Here is an 18101-nt window from a genome sequence, read left to right as displayed (position 1 = left end):
GAGGAGTGTGTGCTTATTGTAGTGAATTTTGTTTCGGTTTAAATATATGTTTCCAAGATTTAGTGGATTTTATTTGGTTTCTACATCAGAGAAGTTGATCAGCTAATCTTATCATAAAACATAGGATTGGAGAATATATATATAAGGGCTTCAATGGTTTCCAGTTAAAATATAATTGTGCAGAGTTTCACAGTATATGATCTTAGGCCCCCACGTGCACAAAGGATTGGGTTCAATACATCCAACTGGCAAGGAGTTTGATCCTTTACATACTACAGCAAGTCAGTTTTACGTCTTTAATTTGCAGGTGCCTTCTTGCACTGCGTTGTCCAATCATATCCTGGTAGACCACTCCACCAGTGAAATCATAGTTTTCGCTTTCAATGAGATTTCGATCATACTAAAATAATTACATTTCGGCCAAAATATTTCAGCAATTTCAGTAGTGCACAGGAATTCATTTTTTTCAAAATATCTTTACAAAAATTCAAATATTAATTGAATTCAACTGAATATTTCGGTCAATTGGCCGAAATGCAAACTGAAATCACTAAAATTCACTGGATATCGGTGATTTCAGTGAGTGCTGAAATCTTATTGAAACTGAAATTGAAAACCTACTCCGCAACATAGTGAATTTCTGCACCCACAAACAAGCACATTTGCCGGTTTCTGAATTTGCGTCTGTCTATTGCTGTTAGATCCAGTGACCAACTTGTAAGCATCAAACTGATGCCATAAAGATTAAGAGAGAATTCTTTATTTGGCCCTTTTTTAATGCTGCCCTTTTTGGCCCTAACAAAAAATTTCTTACTTTTTTGACATCCAAACTTCATTTTGTTTCCTCAATGACATTTTCGTTAGTTTTGGCCACTAAGACGGTCAAGTGCAACCTAAAAAGTCTTTTTTACCCCTGCTTTAGTTCACTAGTAAAAAGGAAGAAAGCCTTATGACCGAAACTACTTGATTGATAGATAGAATAAATCCACGATAAGCTGGTATGCATACGTGCAAAGTTAGCCTTAAACAAACACACAGACAACTTGATTGTTCTCAACTACCGGGCCGTGTGCGTGGTGTCCGCCTGTCCGGCTGCTCGTGTTCAACAGTAAGCGTTCTCTCCGTTCACGTCTGCCTGCCGTGCGCGTGGTGTATACGTCTTTTGTACGCACAGGTCAGTTTAGTTAGCTATAAGGAAAAAAATATTGAAACACATAGATGCAAGATATATGTGAACATCTTTAAAAAAATTGGTGAACTGATTTCTTTTTTACTTAGATATCCGGGATAGTCAAATAGTGCAGTAGGGGTAAAATGGTCTTTGTACCTCACACTTAACACTGTGAGTGGCAAAAATAGACGGAAATGTCATTGAGGGAATAAAATGAAGTTAAAGGGTCAAAAAAAGAGAAGAAACTTTTGTTTTGAGCCAAAAAGGAAAGCAAATTTTAAGAAAGGGCCAAATAAGGAATTCTCTCAAAGATTAAAGACCCTGCTGAGTCTTGTATCGTGATGCTGGTGTCTCTAGTGAAAACTTTTGCGTTCAATGTAAAGCAGGGCCCATGGCCTTTTCTCTTAAAAAAAGACCCTGGTGAGTGTATGATTTATTGGAGCACAAGTGGTTAACAACATGGGCATCTGCAGACACCTGCTTAGCGCCATCATTTATTGTCTGGAATCTATTGCTTTAGCTTAATTCCTGATTGAGGGTTGGATGAACTGGAAAGACCTTTCAGGACGGAAAAATTGAGGTTGTTCTTGCTGATGGATCAAGTCTCCAAGGCCTCAGTTGCGATTAATTCTAGGACGAATATAGCGGGTGGGCTCAAAATATAAGTCACTACTATATTTGACATAAACATGGCGACGGGTGGGATTATGTATGCCCTTATATCTTTGGGGATTTGGAATGCTCTAATCAGGTTCAAGTGGATTGAAGGTGTGTTTCAATTTGTTGTATCTAGTGTAAAATAGCAAAGCAAGTCACCAGGGCATATCCCCAAAAAGAAAAGAAAACTCACCGATGAGAATATATTAACATATTGAAACTAAACAACATCAATCCACCATTCATTCAACTAGCAGAGTGCCCGTGCGTTGCCACGGAATAATAAATAAAAGTTATACAGAAAGATTGATTATCTGCATTTTTGTTTTATGAATGTCTGTATCGAGGGTAATGTGTATGCGCTGTCTGACTATGTGACAAACAAATTCTTATTTTCCCCCTTGTTTTACACTAATCTTACTGTGTGTTTACCATAAAATGACCCATGGTGTATCATATAAAAATAAATGTTGTAACCATGATACGTCCAATAAACAAAATCCACTATTTCTCATAGCACCACACATAAAAATACACCATTAATTGATCAATGATTGTATAGTACTCCCTCCGTCTACTTTAGTAAATCTAAATGCTCTTATATTTCTTTAGAGTATCATGTAATCATATTTGAAAGGGGATTAACAAAGTACCCCAGGCACATCTTTCATTTGACTGAACCCATGATTTTGTACAGTGTTATGCTTGCATCAAATACATTGTAAAACTAAGGCACTTCACCAATCCAAAGAAAAATAATATAAATCTGAAAAAAAATTCTACTCCCTCCGTTCCAAATTACTCGTCGTGGGTTTAATTCAAATTTGAACTAAAACCATGACGAGTAATTTGAAACGGAGGGAGTAGTTGACAACAAGAGAAAGTTGTGTTGCCTTCGAAGAATCATATAGCACACCGGATTTTAGCAATCAGTAGTTTAGCATGAGACAGCTCGAAAAACACCATGGGGCGTGGATTCGTAAACGTGCAAATGAGTGACATTGCCATCATTCCTGCAGCTGTAATCTCTCACATTCTTAATTAAGAGTTAAATATGTAACACAGTTAGATCCGAAGTTCAGATAAAAACCGTTGATCTATGACTGCAGTTTCAGTTTAGTGAAACTAAATTAGAATAACTAAAGCACAGGGAGGGAAGGAGAGTCGCTGCATTGGCATTCCATTATATTTGATGTAAGTTCTTCCCTCAAGTATGCCCCTGTTGTAATATCAAGGGCGCTGTATATCAATTTCCCAAATGAAGAGAGTACAATTCATGATTGCAATTAGCCAAAGGATACATCTGTATACCACTTATAATTGCTGCAAAATTCCCTGGCATTGCCATCACCTCAATTCTGTTACTTTTCTTGACAATATACTCCTGAAATATTGTGAAACAATACCTTCATTATTCCCCTGACATATGTATACACCGCCATTATATAGAATTCAGGGATCAAAGAGTTGAAATGTGAGATGTCATTCATACCTCGGTAACATTGACAGTGCAAAGCTAGGCCCCAGCCCCCAACAATGACCAAAATATCACCTTTCAAGGGGCTAAGTCCTTCTGCAAGGCATTCAAAAATGAAATGGAGAATAGGATAGACACCCATTTTAGAGAAATTGATACGATTCTGATATGCAAACTTCAGAGCAATTGGTATCTGTTTTCCATGTGTCCATTGGAGCTTGGTGTGCGGAAAATAAAATGTACATGCTATTAAGACTACAAAAAAAAATTCACGCAGTAACACATTACGAAGCTTAGAAAAACAGAAGAATTATTGTTATTGCAAAATTAGTTGAAGGAAATAAAGGGTTTATAGAATTGTGATATTTGTGTGAGGACTCCCATAGGAAATAATGTTCTTACTCGATGGACCTTCAGAGGCGTGCACATCGGAGGATACCGCCAATACGACCAGCCTCGCCGATTCCAACATCAAACAATGGAATCAACCCATACTTTGTCTTTGGGAAGATGAAAATGACGCAGGGAATCGCCTAGCAAGCCATCTGCAGCTGCTACGACAGCTGCCGGGGTTTGGATTATCCGGAAGGAAACTCGGGTGTGACTGCTATGGCGGTGGCGGGGCGCTAGAGCTCAACACACCCTTGGCAATCCACTGCCGCCGCCACGCATCGGTGCAATCTGTAGCAAGGAAATGGAGACCACTTATGTAGCTGATTCGAGGGGTCGTTCAAGTAGCATATGGGGTTAGGGCTGGGCATTCGGTTTATATGGTTAATACGGTTCGGTTTATTCGGTGTTTTATAATTTCGGTTTTGAAGAAATGGAAACCGAATTAATCACACAATATTTAGAAACCGAACCATATTAACCATAATATATCGGTTCGGTTTATTTGGTTAACCGAAAAACCAAAATACATGCACTCATCAGTATATATCACAAGAGCTAGCAACCTTAACATCAGTCAGTGCTTTATTCGGTCAAGCAAACTAGTGAACATAACTAAGTGTAAAATCACATGGGGCGTTACATGTATTATGTATGGAAGAATATGTGTGATGCGTGTAAACTAAGCAACTCATGCATTAATTGATATACTAATTGCTAGTATTCCGTAAGCAAGCGCCGGGCATGCATACATACTCCTACGCGATATTGCATGGATAGAAATCTTAATAAGTTTTCAAACAAAAAAAAGAAATCTTAATAAGTACCTGCTAGAAGGATACGGCCATTGACTATGTTGCATGCAAACAATAGTAAAATAATCTAAACAAATTCAGTTAGCCATGCTAGTATGGCGTTACATAGGAGTACTAGTTAGATTGTGAGATTAGAAACTCATCTAGGGGCTGGCTTGACGTCTGCCACAACCAACAAGTATTTGTCAGAGGACGCGTCCCCGCTGAACTTTCGAAAACAAGGTATTGCATGGGGTATCGTACATATTGGTTTTTTCGGTGTATTCGGTTTTTGGGCACTGGAAACCGAACAAAAACCAAACACCGAACAACCTTAAAATTTCCCACCGAACAAAAAATCGAATCACCAAACTAATAGATAAATCGGTTAATATGGTTCGGTTCGGTTTGGTTTTTCGGTTTTCGGTTCAAAAGTGCCCACCCCTATATGGGGTGATTCAATGTGGATACTCAATCAACATGAACATACAGGTCTCCACCCAGCAAGCCCGAGGAAAAGAGCTATTCTGCATAATATATATTACCTCTGAAATTCAAGGAAACCATTATTCCATTAAAAAAGAATACTTACTTGAGTTAGGAAGGAAAAGCTAAATCTCTTCATCTAAACAATCAAATGTTTACCGAAACAACTGTTTTCTGCACACAAGTTGAGTCATTTGAAGACACACTCCTGGGGTGTGTAATTTAATGAAGTAATCAGCTTGCCAACCTCAATTTTTGTGTGTGGAGCAGCATGATGTTTTCTTGCCGGAGATTTGACAAGGCCATGCATGTACATGGGCATCAATTATGCAGTTTTGGAGAAGGGAGCATATATATAGGAGAAACTTTCCTTTCAAATGCGTCCATTGGCGACGAGGCGTAGGCGAGGCTGGATCGCGTTCGGCCAAATTCCTGGTCGACACGCCTCCACTTGAGATGCACGCGGTCAGCCAGTTGACGCTGTGTGGTGGCGGTGGCCGGGCCACGTACGTACTGTGCGTCTCCTTGATTCTCCTCTCCCCCGAAATAGTTCTGCGCATCCATGCATTGATGCATGGGAGGCCGGCCCGTCCGACCATTGCTAATCAGAGGCCTGATTTCTATGTTAATAATAGAAAAATTAAACCGGTAATATCCATGACCCCTATAAGATAACATTGTCGAAAACGTGTGTAAATAATAAAATCTACACATTTACTTTGAAATCATATGATTCACGACCAGATTTTTGACTCACAAAGTAGCATGAACTTCAGTCTAATTAGCACTACCAAATATGCTGGGTTGATGAAGCAAAGTAGTAACCATTTACCGGATTTACATTCTCATCTGCAGTGAACTCATGCATGCATAAGAGCGGATTTTACATCCTCGTTCAGACGAATTCCCTGACTTCTGCAAAATGAGGATTCTTCCTAGAAAGCCAAACTTACCATAGAGCTGGAGGAAGAGTCCGGTAGTACTGTGCTGGGCGTCGGGCGTTGGTACTCGGTAGGGGGCACCGTCGCTCCAGGTCGATGCGACTGCAGCCTCCTCAATGCGCGGGAAGAAGGATCGGGTCCTCGTCCTCCTCCCATTCAGCGTCGTCGTCGTTGTCTCGGGGGAAAAGGTAGGAGGAGACGTGTGGGATAGAACCGTCCGGGTCGACGCCGGTGAGAGCGGCCGAACAGGTCGGGGGTCCTCTTGGAGTCCCTCGTCAAAGCCGATGCGTACTGGAGGAGGCCAAGGTGCCCGGGGCGGAACGACGGTGAGGGGATGAGCGAGATGAAGAAAACTCCTTAGAGGACAACAGCGAAGGAATTAGAGAGATGAGCCTTGTGTGGCGCCGAGCACAGAGATATGGCTACGCCGTTGGTGAGCCTCGAGGTGGCTCCTTCTCGTCCAGATTGACAACCGCGACGGTGGCTGCGGGTGGCAGCGGCGAGGCAAATTTGAGAGGACAGAGGAGAGGGATAAGGAAGGTGGGATAGCGTTGCGGTTTGGCGAGACGGGAGTTGTGGTAGAGAAGGGAAGGAAGCAGTTGAGATTTTACTGTGCGGGCAGGGGGAGGTCGCGGCCTTTTTTTTCGCTCGGGATGTTTTCTTCGAACGAGGCCCGCGAGCGAGGTTGAACCATCACGACGTTCGATTCTCCTTTAATAGTAAAGATACGCATAGAAAATTAACCTTTTACACTAATAAACATCTGTCAGTTACCTGTTGAGAACTGACGCCCACTGTTCTGCATAGGGGTGAGCATAAAAACCGAAAAACCGAACACCGGACCGAAGCCGAAACCGAAATTTTGGTTTTTGTCAATAATACAGGAAATTTCGGTTTCTGCTTAGTTCGGTTGGTTCGGTTTCTAATGCGGTTAACCGAAACAAAACCGAGCACTACGTGTACGTGAGACACAGAGAGTCAGAACGCAGATGCAAGGCTGGCGTGGAGCGACGGTGCTGTCCTTCTCGCCTCGATGTTGCTTTTTTTATAGGGCAAGGCCTCGACGTTGCTACTGGACCAAGCCAGCCAGCCACTAGCCCATGTGCGTGCCCACTAGCAAACTTGGACGTTGTTAAAAATATGCAAACTTTCTTTGACCATGGGCCGACCACGTGCATGCATGCTTAGTCCGCATGTGAATAGACAACCAGAGACACCTTATTCCTTTAGTCCCACCCGCCTGGCTGAAGACACGAGGCAAATTTTCTTGGCTATAAGAGTGTGCCGCTGGCACAAATGCTTGAAGCAAATTTGTTCGGTGTAAACCAAGAAACTGAACCGAATATTTGGTTAACCGAATTTTCGGTTAGTTATTTTGGCTATCATTTTCGGTTTTTGGTTTTGCTAACCGAATTTGTGAAATAACTGAATGGTAGAAACTGAATTTTCGGTTTATACCGAATGCCCAGCCCTAGTTCTGCAGACTTGGAGAGGCGGGACCAGGGTTTTTCGTCATGGCTGCCGGCGGGCCCACTGCTCGCCACCGGCCCTCAGCCGCCACCCACCGTCGACCGCCCTTGCCTATTGCCTTGCCTAGAGTTCACCGCCACAACATCTGTTCGTGCTTTTTTTTGAGAGAGAGAGAGGCAAGAGGTTTTCTCAGGATAGGCCGCAACGGCCCAATACAGTAGCTTCCTGAGCGGTTTTGTAAAGCTTTTATTGACTGATTTTAGAAGCTTTCGTGTGATTTTTTTCCTTCTTTCTTTCTATGTGTTTTCTCTATCAGTTTTTAGTCGAGTTTTTATTTTTAGTGCTCTTGTTTTTTTCAATGCATGTTGACTTTTTTTTTAATACATGTTGCACATTTTTTATAGATGCTGAATATTTTGTAGATATAAACGTTGAATATTTTTCAAATATATAAAGAACATCTTTTATTTGAGTACATGTTAAACATTTTCTTAAATTAACACTGAACAATTTTTTATACAGATTGAACATTTTCCAGGTACATGTCCAAGATTTTCCAAATGCACGTTAAATATATCTTTCGAATGCACATTAAACATTTGCCAAATGCACATAGGATGTTTTCTTAAAACACAGTGAACTTTATTTAACATATGATTTTTTTTAAAATAAATGTCATAAACATTGTTTAAATGTAGAAATTTGTCAAATGCACATTGAACATTTTCAAAATACACGGTGAACATTTTTTAACACATACTGAACAATTTTCATAAATGCCATCAATATTTTTATAAACATGTGAAACATTTGTAAGTGTCACAAACATCTTCTTAAATGTCACAATTTTTCTTTGAATGTTGCGAAGTATTTTCCAAAATTACACAAACAACTATTACAATGTATAAACATTTGTTCTAAAATATGATGACATAATTTTGAAATGTGTGAACATGTGATGAATAATGTTTTGAATGATATGGACAGTTTTTTTTTACAAATTTCACTTTATTGCACGGCATCCTTTTTCAAAAGTCAGGTAAAGGAATTTTTTGAAATGTATATATTTAGAACATTGTGAAATGTAAACAAAAATAAAAAAAGGAGAACGAAAACAAAGGAGCGAGAGCAAGGAACGAAGCAAACCAACAGCCCCCGACTGAGCCGGCCTATTTAGGTCGTCCCTTGAAGTGAGCGATTCTGCCATCTCACTATAGGCGGGACATAGATGCTGCCTCATTGTTTGGAGTACCTATGAAATAGGTTGTGTGGGACGTCGGGTGGGCCAGTAGCCTAGTACCCTAGGTTTAAGTGGAGCCCCCGGCGATCCTTTTTTTATTTTGAGGATAGCTCCCAGCGATCCTTAGAGCAACTCCAGCTATTCCCCCAAGTTTAATGGGTTGACCGTAATTTTTATGGAAAGTTCTCTGAAAGCCACTTTTGTCAGTTTTTGAAAACATTTTCTCTTCAATATATTTTTATTTTACTTTTTGTTAAACAAAACTAGTTAAATGGCCTAGAGCCTGCCAGCCAGTGACACGCGTGACGGCCACCGGCGAGGGGTGGCACATCGGCCGCGAAGCCACAGAAGGCGGCACGTAGGCGGGCGGTGGTATGAGCGGCCGCACATGGGCGGCAGCGTTCCAGCAAGGTTCCGACAGGGCACGTACTGAATTCAGACGGTTACTAGTCCGTCAAAATTATACGGAAATATCATCTTCCCGTAAATCATGGGAAGATTGAGCCCAATTTACGGTATCTGGATGGTTTACGGGAATTGTTGGAGAGGTTTTTTCGTCCCAACTTCCTGTAAACGGCGTTTTTTAACGGATACAAAAGCTGTTGGAGTTGTCTTATTCCTTGCGCGGGTCGCCGGATAGCCAGTGGCTATACATGCACCCCTGCTAGGCACTACATATACATACCCGATGCTTCATTATTCCACCAATTTTGGGACGATTTACTAGTTTTTTGGGTTATTGTTTGGTTTTTTCTAGTTTTAATATAGTTTTACATGTTTTCTTCCATTTTTCAATTCTCATACATTTTTTGAAGTTTATGAATATTTTTAATTAGTGATATTTTTAAAATTGTGATAGTGTTTTCTGGATTTAACATAATTTTTCAATTCCTAAACTTTTTTTAAATTTTAAATTATTTTTGGAGTTCAGAAAAAATATTAGTGCCTCTAATCCAAATTAATTGAGGCGAGGACAGCGGCAGGCCCGACCACTCCTCAACGTGGACAGGGGGGACACCTGCGGGCACGAGCGCAGCCGCCGCCTGAGCACGAATCACCGAAGCAGCCCACCGCGGCGACGACAGGCCCCTACCCGACGACGACGAAGGGCGCCAGATGCGGGAAGCCGTAGCCCTCGGGCCTCGACCACCTGGCGCGAAACGGCAGCGAACCCCAACAACACCGCTTTCCTGTGTGCCTGCGCGAAGGCGATGAACTCGCAGATCGACGGCCCCGACGGCGCCGCCCGCAGCTCCCCCACAAACCCGTCGTCTTCACCCTCTAAGTCCACACATGCCAACGACTAGAAACGACTGCCGCCCGGGGCCACCCCGGCGCCCGGCCCAGAGACCGGCAAGCTTTGCACCCGAGAGCACCCTGTGCCCCGTCGCACCAGCGACCAGCCCTCAGCGTCCGCCGCCCGCGGCAGCGAACATGACGCGTCGCCCGAGCTGTCGCCCTCCCGAGCGCCTAACGGTCCGCTCATTTCGAAAGACAACAAACTCACCTGCTTTACATAACTGCAGTCCTAGTTGTAGTTGTAGACAAATCAGTGTTGGAATCCTCACAAAGCATTTAGTTAATTATTTCCTTTTCAAACAAGGCATTCACTTGATAGTTAAGAAAACAGACATGCAAGAACACTGAGGGAGTATTATTTTGCACAGTTATATTTTGATTGGAACCACTTGTATGTGTTTCTGCTCCACCATTTTATCATAAGATTAATTAATCAACTACTTTGATGTAGAAACCTCATAAAGTCCACTAAATTTTGGAAACATATATTTGAAACAAAAAAATTGATTACATTAGTTTGAACACGCACTCTTCGCAACAACGACAATAAGAAACAACACGAAACAAACTGTTACATTTTCACTTTTTGTTGATTAAGGGTGCAGAGGCCGAGGAAGTGAAGTTCTTCCCCATTTTTATTGACAAGGCAGAACACAAACAACGGGATGGAGGCGACTGGGCGGGCGACAGGGCGGGCACCCGTGCACGTGACCGCGCCAGCGCCGTCCATTGCCGCCGGTGATCACAGGCGCGTCGGCGGCCGGTTTTGGGCTCTTGCCGAATCCGACGAGGACGACGCAGACGACGATGGGGATGCGACCCCGGCGGATTCTCCATCCTCACCGACGCCTTCAGATCTCATATGTGAGTTTTTTCATTCAGGTTATAACCAAGACGAAGTGGCAACGACGAGTGACCGTGTTCTGCCATCGGACGATCCGGCTCGAATCGGACTTCACGCGGGCGAGAAGAAAGAGATGATCCGACGAGTAGTTCATCGGAGAACGGCGGCGACGGCGCTCAGACCTTGGAAGGGTCCCCTCCCTAAGGTGAGTCTTCCAAATCTTACGCTTTTCGATATGATTAGGCCAGAGTCGTGGATTACTGTTAAGAAAAGGAAGAATGCGAAGCGGATGGCCTTTCGTCCGGTGTCGGCGGCGACCGTGATGGCCGTTTCGGCAATCGGGATCTCCGAGATGCGATCGCAGCGTTTGAATCACTTGTTGGGCAGCGTTGGGCCGGCTCAGAGGGAGCCGGGTCCGCGAGGGGATGGGCCAGGGTCAGATGGGTATGTGGCCCAGGCTGTATTGGACCTTATTCCTCCTCGTAGTGTTTTCCCATGCACGTACACGATCGATCGTTCTTCCCCTCGTGCGCCGTCTTCTGCTGGTGCTAGGGTTCCCAGGCGCGGGACTCGTGGCTTCCCGACGTGTGGTTCTGGTCGGGCAAGGAGGATCCGACCTCTCCAAGCCATGGTCGGCCGCGGGGCTGCGGCGCCGCCAGCCAAGAAACAAGTCGCCTCTGATCCAGCAGGTCAGGGCAGGGCTGCTCCGCCGCCGGCGCCGGGTGCCGGGCATGGTGTCGGGCGTGGTGCCCTGGTGCCGCTTGGCCAGAGGCCGCTGGCGGCGGTGGTGTGACTCGGGGCACCTAGGGCCGCGTCAATGGCCACTTGGGCGCCCAGCCGCCGGGGCAAGTGCCCTTGCAAGCTGCGGCCGAAAGGGGCGGGCTGAGGCCTCCGGCGCCGGGTCTGGCTTCCGTGGCGCAGCCAGCCGCGGGTCGGGGTGGGCCTCGGCCTCAGGCGCCGGGCGGGGCTGTTGTGGCTGCTGTAGGCCAGGGTGGTGCGGCCCTTGGGGTTGTGCCAACGCCTACCGGCGGTCGGCCTCGTCCCGTGCCTCCGCCTCACTTCGTCGCGAGGCCTGCTCAGAACCATTCGGGACCGTCGCAGACGAGGCAGAATTCGAACACTAGAGAGTCCTATGATCCGCCCCGAGGCCAGTGGGGGGACGATGGTTATGATGCGTATGGAGATGGACAGCATCGTGGTTCCTCATCCACGGGAGGAGGTCGTGGTTATGCCTTCCAGAGTGACGGGTCTGCTGAGAGACTGTTTCTCGGCCCTCCAGGTGGATTTGTCGAGGGAGCCTCCGGTCCGGATCACCGCCAAAGAGGTGGCTACCGTGGACATCGTGCTGGTCGGGGTGGTGGTCGTGGGAGGTATCGCAGACAGCCTCCACCTCCGACAGTTGTAGACCATGCGGCGTCAGCCGTAGAGACCGATCACGCTCAGTCCACTGGTCTTCCTAGCCAGGCGATGGATGTGGTGACGGCCTTGGCCAATGTGGAGGTTCCTGCGACTGGGGTTGTGGCTGAGGCTAGTGACAGGTCTAATGCAGAGAGGGCGTCCAAGTGGGCATGTAAGAAGGAAAGGATGTTATGCTATCGTTGTGGTGAGAAGGGCCACTTCATTGCTGAGTGCGTGGCGGAGTTGTGTGACTCGTGTGGCAAGCCAGCACATGCCTCGGGGGATTGCCTATTTTTGCGTGACCAGGCTCCGGCTCTTACAATGTATGGAGTATATTGTGCTGAGCTGATGTTCTTTGAGTCTCCGGTCGCAAGAGAGATTCAGGAGGAGACACAGAGTTTGACCACCGGGATTGTGAAAGCTACCCAGGGTGAGGTAACTGAGGCTCAGATTGTGCGGAGACTTCAGGAGCTGGCACCGGGTGACTTCCAATGGGAGCTGGTCAGCCTCGAGGCCAATGTTTTTAAGGTTGACTTCCCCACTGTGGATGATTTGCAGAGACTGCTGAGCTTTGGCTTATGTAGAGTTCCTGACACTAAGTGCATTCTGGAGTTTCATGAGTGGAAGAAGGTGGAGCCTCAGGGCAATCCCCTTACGCAGGTCTGGTTGAGGTTTTCGGGGCCTCCCTCTAAGCCTTTGCAGGATGTTCAAGTTGTGGCCTGTATGGGCATTATGGTTGGGAAAATGGAGAAAGTGGATATGGCTTTTACCCGTGCTCATGGAGTGGCCCGGATTCCAGTGAGCGTTCTAGATATTGAGTTTGTACCTGATGTGGTCAACTGGACTTATAGGGGAGAAGTTTTCCCTCTCGACATCGAGTTTGAGGACGCTGATCTGTTTGCTGAGGCGATTAATGGGAATGATGTAGATATGCACGAGGGTGACGACAGTGCGGGGGCTAAGGGGGCACCGACTGATGAGGATTCGCGAGAGGGGTCTAACGGTTCCGGCCCTGTTGCTCAGTTGCCCGGGGATGGGGCCGGGGTTGAGCCGGCACCCTCACCATCGGTGCCTATGACTTCGCTGCGTTTTGGGTCCTTTGAGCCAGCCTCTGCCCCTCCCAGACTTTGGAGTGACCGGGTAGATTCTGATGATGTGTTTGAACACACGCTCCCTATGTTGGAGTTCGAGGGTGCTGGCGGATCCATGGTTGGAGGCTTGGTGAGGACACCGTCGGCGAGGACTTTGGATGGAGTTGGGGAGGTGGAGCCTATGGTTGCTTCTATCTCCCTCGCTTTACCTGTGGCTGAGGCTCCGGAGATGATGACTGCGTCCGAGGTGGTGCTTAGGGGAGGGGGTTCGGGGCAGGTGGCCTCGACTTCTCTCCTCCCTATCCAGATGCCGGACATGATGACGTCGGCTGGTTCTGGGAGAGATGGTCCAAGGCAAGTGGCCTCGGCTACTTCTTCTCCGGTCGTGGCGATGACGCACACACTTCTAGTGGCGCTGGGGAGGGTCTGGGGCAGGTGGCCCTGGCTCCTCCTTCTTCTTCGGCGGTCAGGATGACCGCATCTCCTACGACGCTGGCGTTTCCCTCTGGGCCGAGGGGTGGGGCGGGAGAAGGGCTCGGGCAGGAGGCCCCCGCTCTCCTCTCTCCCGACTTGCCCGTGGCCCAGGGCCTCGGTGTGGGTCACTTGTCCGAGGGGCATGGGAGCCTTCTGCCGCCCCCTCTGGTAACCTTGGTTGACCCTTTGCGGGATTCAGCGTGAGGCTTTACTAGGGAGCAGGTCGTTGCTTTCAACAGGATCCCTGACCCGGTCACAACGGGGAGACGGATGAGTGCTCGCATTCAGGAGCTTCTGGAGGTTGATGACATGCAGCAGAGGTGCGCTATGAGGGCGGCCAAGCTTTGTGATGCTGAGATCTCTACTGGTATGTCCGTCAACATATCTAATTCTTCATTGCATTTTTCTAATGAGGAGATTATAAATAATGCAAACCAATTAGGAGTTTCGCTAGGGGCTAATGATAGTGAAATTTCCAATTCGGTGAATGATCTTCTAGATTTGGAGGCGGAGCATGCCTTAGAGACTATTCGTTATCTCGCAGCGGTAAAACCCATGAATGATGATGAGATTGATGCGTTGGGGGTCAGTGTGCTTGATAATCTGTGTGCGGATCTAGCACCATCCAACCATGAGTCTGAGGATGATGATGTACCTCTAGAAATGCAGTTGTTAGTACCGCTGAGCCCGGTTATGAGGACCGGGGGGAAGAACCTAGTAAACCAAAGCGCAAGTGGAAACGGAAGATTTATCCCGATTCTGCAGTTCGTAGGAGTGCTAGGATTCGGACTACTAAAAGATTTCATGATGAATTATGAAAGGAATCTTTTGGAATAGCAGAGGTCTGAAAGACTTGGCTAAAAGAAGGTTTCTTGCTGAGGCATCTCTGGAGTATCGTTTAGATTTTATTGCTCTATCAGAAACTGGTCGAGAAAACTTTGCGCCCCAGTTTCTTACCTCTCTTACGGCCGGTGTTGATTTCGATTGGCATTGTCTTCCTCCGCATGGAAGATCGGGTGGAATCTTGCTTGGTGTGAGATGCCATTCGCTAGAAGTCCGAAGTGTAGTGATGGGCGACTTCGCGGTTAAGTTTCGAGTCAGGTCTAAAGCTGATGGTTTCAACTGGGTTTTGGTGGCGGTATATGGTGCCGCACAGCCCGAGCTTAAACCGGAGTTTCTAGCGGACCTTGTTCGAATCTGTGGGTCCGAGCAGCTTCCAATTTTAGTTGGGGGTGATTTCAATATCATTAGGAGGAGAGAGGAGGAGAATAATGATAATTTTGACGGCAGGTGGTCGTTCATGTTCAATACCATTATTGAAAGCTTGGATCTGAGGGAGATAGAGCTTTCTGGTAGAAAGTTTACCTGGGCTAATGCTATGCCAAACCCGACATATGAAAAGCTTGATCGAGTTCTCGCAAGCATTGAGTGGGAACAGAAGTTCCCTCTCGTAACGGTACAAGCCCTCTCGCGTGGAATATCCGATCATACACCCTTGTTCGTGGACTCAGGGGAGCCGAACCACGTGGGAAACAAAAATACATTTTCCTTCGAGATGACCTGGTTCGAACGCGAAGGTTTCTTGGAACTGATTGCCAGGGAATGGGCTAAGGGTGCAGGAGGTAGGACTTCTGTCGAGCGTTGGCAGAATAAGATTAGGTATTTGAGAAGTTTCTTACGGGGGTGGGCTAAGCACCTTAGTGGGGTGTATAAGATTGAAAAGGACAGGCTCCTTTCTCTTATTCAGACCCTAGACTTAAAGGCTGAATCCACGATTTTGCAGACAACAGAGTTTCAGGTTAAAACTGAGGCGGAGAAGAGGTTGAAAGAACTTCTCCGCGAAGAAGAATTGAAGTGGGCATTGCGGGCTAAGGTCCACATAGTCGTCCAAGGGGACGCGAATACTCAATTCTTTCACTTGATTGCTAATGGTAAGCACAGAAAGAAGATGATCTTTCAGCTTGAACAGGATGAAGGAACAATTTTAGGACAGGACAACCTAAAAACTTATATAACCGAGTATTACAAGCAGTTATTTGGACCTTCGGAGGATAGTTGTGTGTCCCTCGATGAGTCCAGGACTGAGGATGTGCCTCAACTATCGGCTGCTGATAATGATATTCTGGTTGCCCCGTTCTCAGAGAAGGAGGTGTTTGATGCTATTGCACAGATGAAAAACAATAAGGCTCCCAGACCGGATGGATTCCCAGTTGAGTTCTACAAAAAGTGCTGGCACATTATTAAGGGGGATTTGTTACCTATGTTTCATGATCTGTTCTCTGGACAACTTCACTTATTTCACTTGAATTCTGGAACAATCACACTGCTTCCTAAGAAAACGGAGGCTGTGAGAATAGAGCAGTTCAGGCTGATCTGCCTTCTCAATGTTAGTTTCAAAATCTTCACCAAGGTCGGGACTAATATGCTTACACAGATTGCGCATTCTGTGGTGCAACAATCCCAAACTGCTTTCATGCCGGACAGAAACATCCTTGAAGGGATGGTCGTCCTTCATGAAACGATCCATGAAATCCATTCAAAAAAATTAGATGGAGTAGTTTTTAAGATGGATTTCGAGAAAGCATACGATAAAGTCAAATGGCCATTCCTCCAACGGGCATTGCGTATGAAAGGTTTTGATGAAGCCTGGCGCCGCCAGGTTGAATCGTTTACGCAAAAAGGGAGTGTTGGAATTAAAGTGAATAACGATATTGCTCATTACTTCCAGACACATAAAGGCCTAAGACAAGGAGATCCGATGTCCCTATCCTGTTTAACATTGTGGTTGATATGTTAGCAATTTTGATAGGAAGGGCTAAGGAGAATGGTCAAGTAGGTGGCTTGGTACCTCATCTTGTTGATAGAGGTGTATCCAGCCTTCAATCTGCTGATGATACAATCATCTTTATGGAGCATGACTTGGCCAAGGCGAGAAATATGAAGCTGGTGTTATGCCTTTTCGAACAATTGACCGGGTTAAAGATTAACTTTCACAAGAGCGAGTTGTTTTGCTTTGGTAGAGCCAATGACGAACAAGAGGCTTATCGGCAATTGTTTGGGTGCGATTTGGGGGCTTTACCTTTCTCTTACCTAGGTATACCAATCCACCACCGTAAGCTGACACTACAAGAAATATGTCAACTTATGACCTTCTCTTAGTGACCCTAGCTGAATTGGTCGTAAATTCATGGCCATTTCGCTTGGAAGGGCTCAAACCCTAAAATTGCTTACACCAAATGGTCACAAAGCAAACAAGAGTCGCCAATGACCTTATTTCTACCTAATTACGACCAATATAAATGGTCATGACGTTGTGAACGTGGATGCATTGGTACTTATTGCTATGACAAGGCGCCACCTCATCAGTTTTGCCTATGTGTCATGTCCATGTGTCAATTTTTGCCCTAGGTTGTGAAGCAACCTATATTTCTGTCATTCCCAAAATTCCCCAAAAAAATTGGGCATTCTTTACTATCCAAATCATTGCCTCATGACAATATTCAACTCTATTTGACTGGTAAATCTTCCTCGGCAAATTTCCAAAGTTTTTGTTCAGCTCGAACTGTTTTGAAGGAAGTACTGGCTAGGCATATCCTAATGAGCTGAATTTTTGCCACATCTTCTATATTCCCAAATCATAGCTCTCCACAAAATTTGAGCCCCATCTAACAATACATGTGAGTGTGGCTTCAACATTCATATTTCTGTCCAGTGTGGTGCGTTACAAAGCAAGTGACACCTAGGCTCCTCCATTTGAGCTGAAAATTTTCCAAGATATTGTCCTTAGTAGATGATCATCCTCGGCCAAAACTCAGGCCCATTGGCCATGTGCATTTCCCGTACCACTAATAAAACACTTGAGTGCTAATTCATGTTTGAGCTCGGTTCAGTCTCCTCGTGAGATTCTTCTATTGTCTTCTTCTTCCTGACACCTATCAAGGGAGTGCCCAACCCACTAGACATGCCTAGGCCGCCCGAAACGCGTGGCAACACCACGGTCACGCGGTGACCACGCGGCGGGCATGCGAGTCTACGCGCTTTGGAGTTGGGGCCCTGGGTCACCATCCAAACCTTAACGTATCACCACCAAACCATGTATTTTTTATTAAATAGATACTTTTCTACCTAGAAATGATTTTTTGAAAAAATAAAGAGCAAATTATGAGGCAGCTGCAGTTCAAATTTGTCCCGCTTCCTACTGAATCAGCAAAAATTTGTCTTTTTCACCAAAGGTGGATAAAAACTTTGGCACACAACCATTTTGTCAATTGTGCATTAAACATGGCCTAGTATTTTATAAAATTGATTTGGTCAAATTTTGCAACAAATATATGGTAGGTCCTTCACAAAAAAATTGATTTTGGGCACT

The 18101-nt window shown here is 45.7% G+C and overlaps 1 long non-coding RNA gene across 2 annotated transcripts; it reads right to left on the bottom strand.

Moving 5' to 3' along the window:
- Positions 1 to 2457: 2457 nt before the first annotated feature.
- LOC119292172 lies at positions 2458 to 6474 on the bottom strand. 2 transcript variants are annotated; one of them, XR_005142913.1, is made up of 3 exons: positions 5929 to 6474; positions 3321 to 5595; positions 2458 to 3212 (listed from the first exon to the last, which is right to left on the bottom strand). It is a non-coding gene; the product is annotated as an uncharacterized LOC119292172 (long non-coding RNA). The 2 variants fall into 2 exon arrangements; XR_005142914.1 differs by having other exon boundaries at positions 3321 to 5527.
- Positions 6475 to 18101: the final 11627 nt, after the last annotated feature.

Source organism: Triticum dicoccoides, chromosome 1A, assembly GCF_002162155.2.
Source record: "Triticum dicoccoides isolate Atlit2015 ecotype Zavitan chromosome 1A, WEW_v2.0, whole genome shotgun sequence".
Lineage (NCBI taxonomy): Eukaryota > Viridiplantae > Streptophyta > Magnoliopsida > Poales > Poaceae > Triticum > Triticum dicoccoides.
This window is presented reverse-complemented; position numbering and strand designations above follow the sequence as displayed.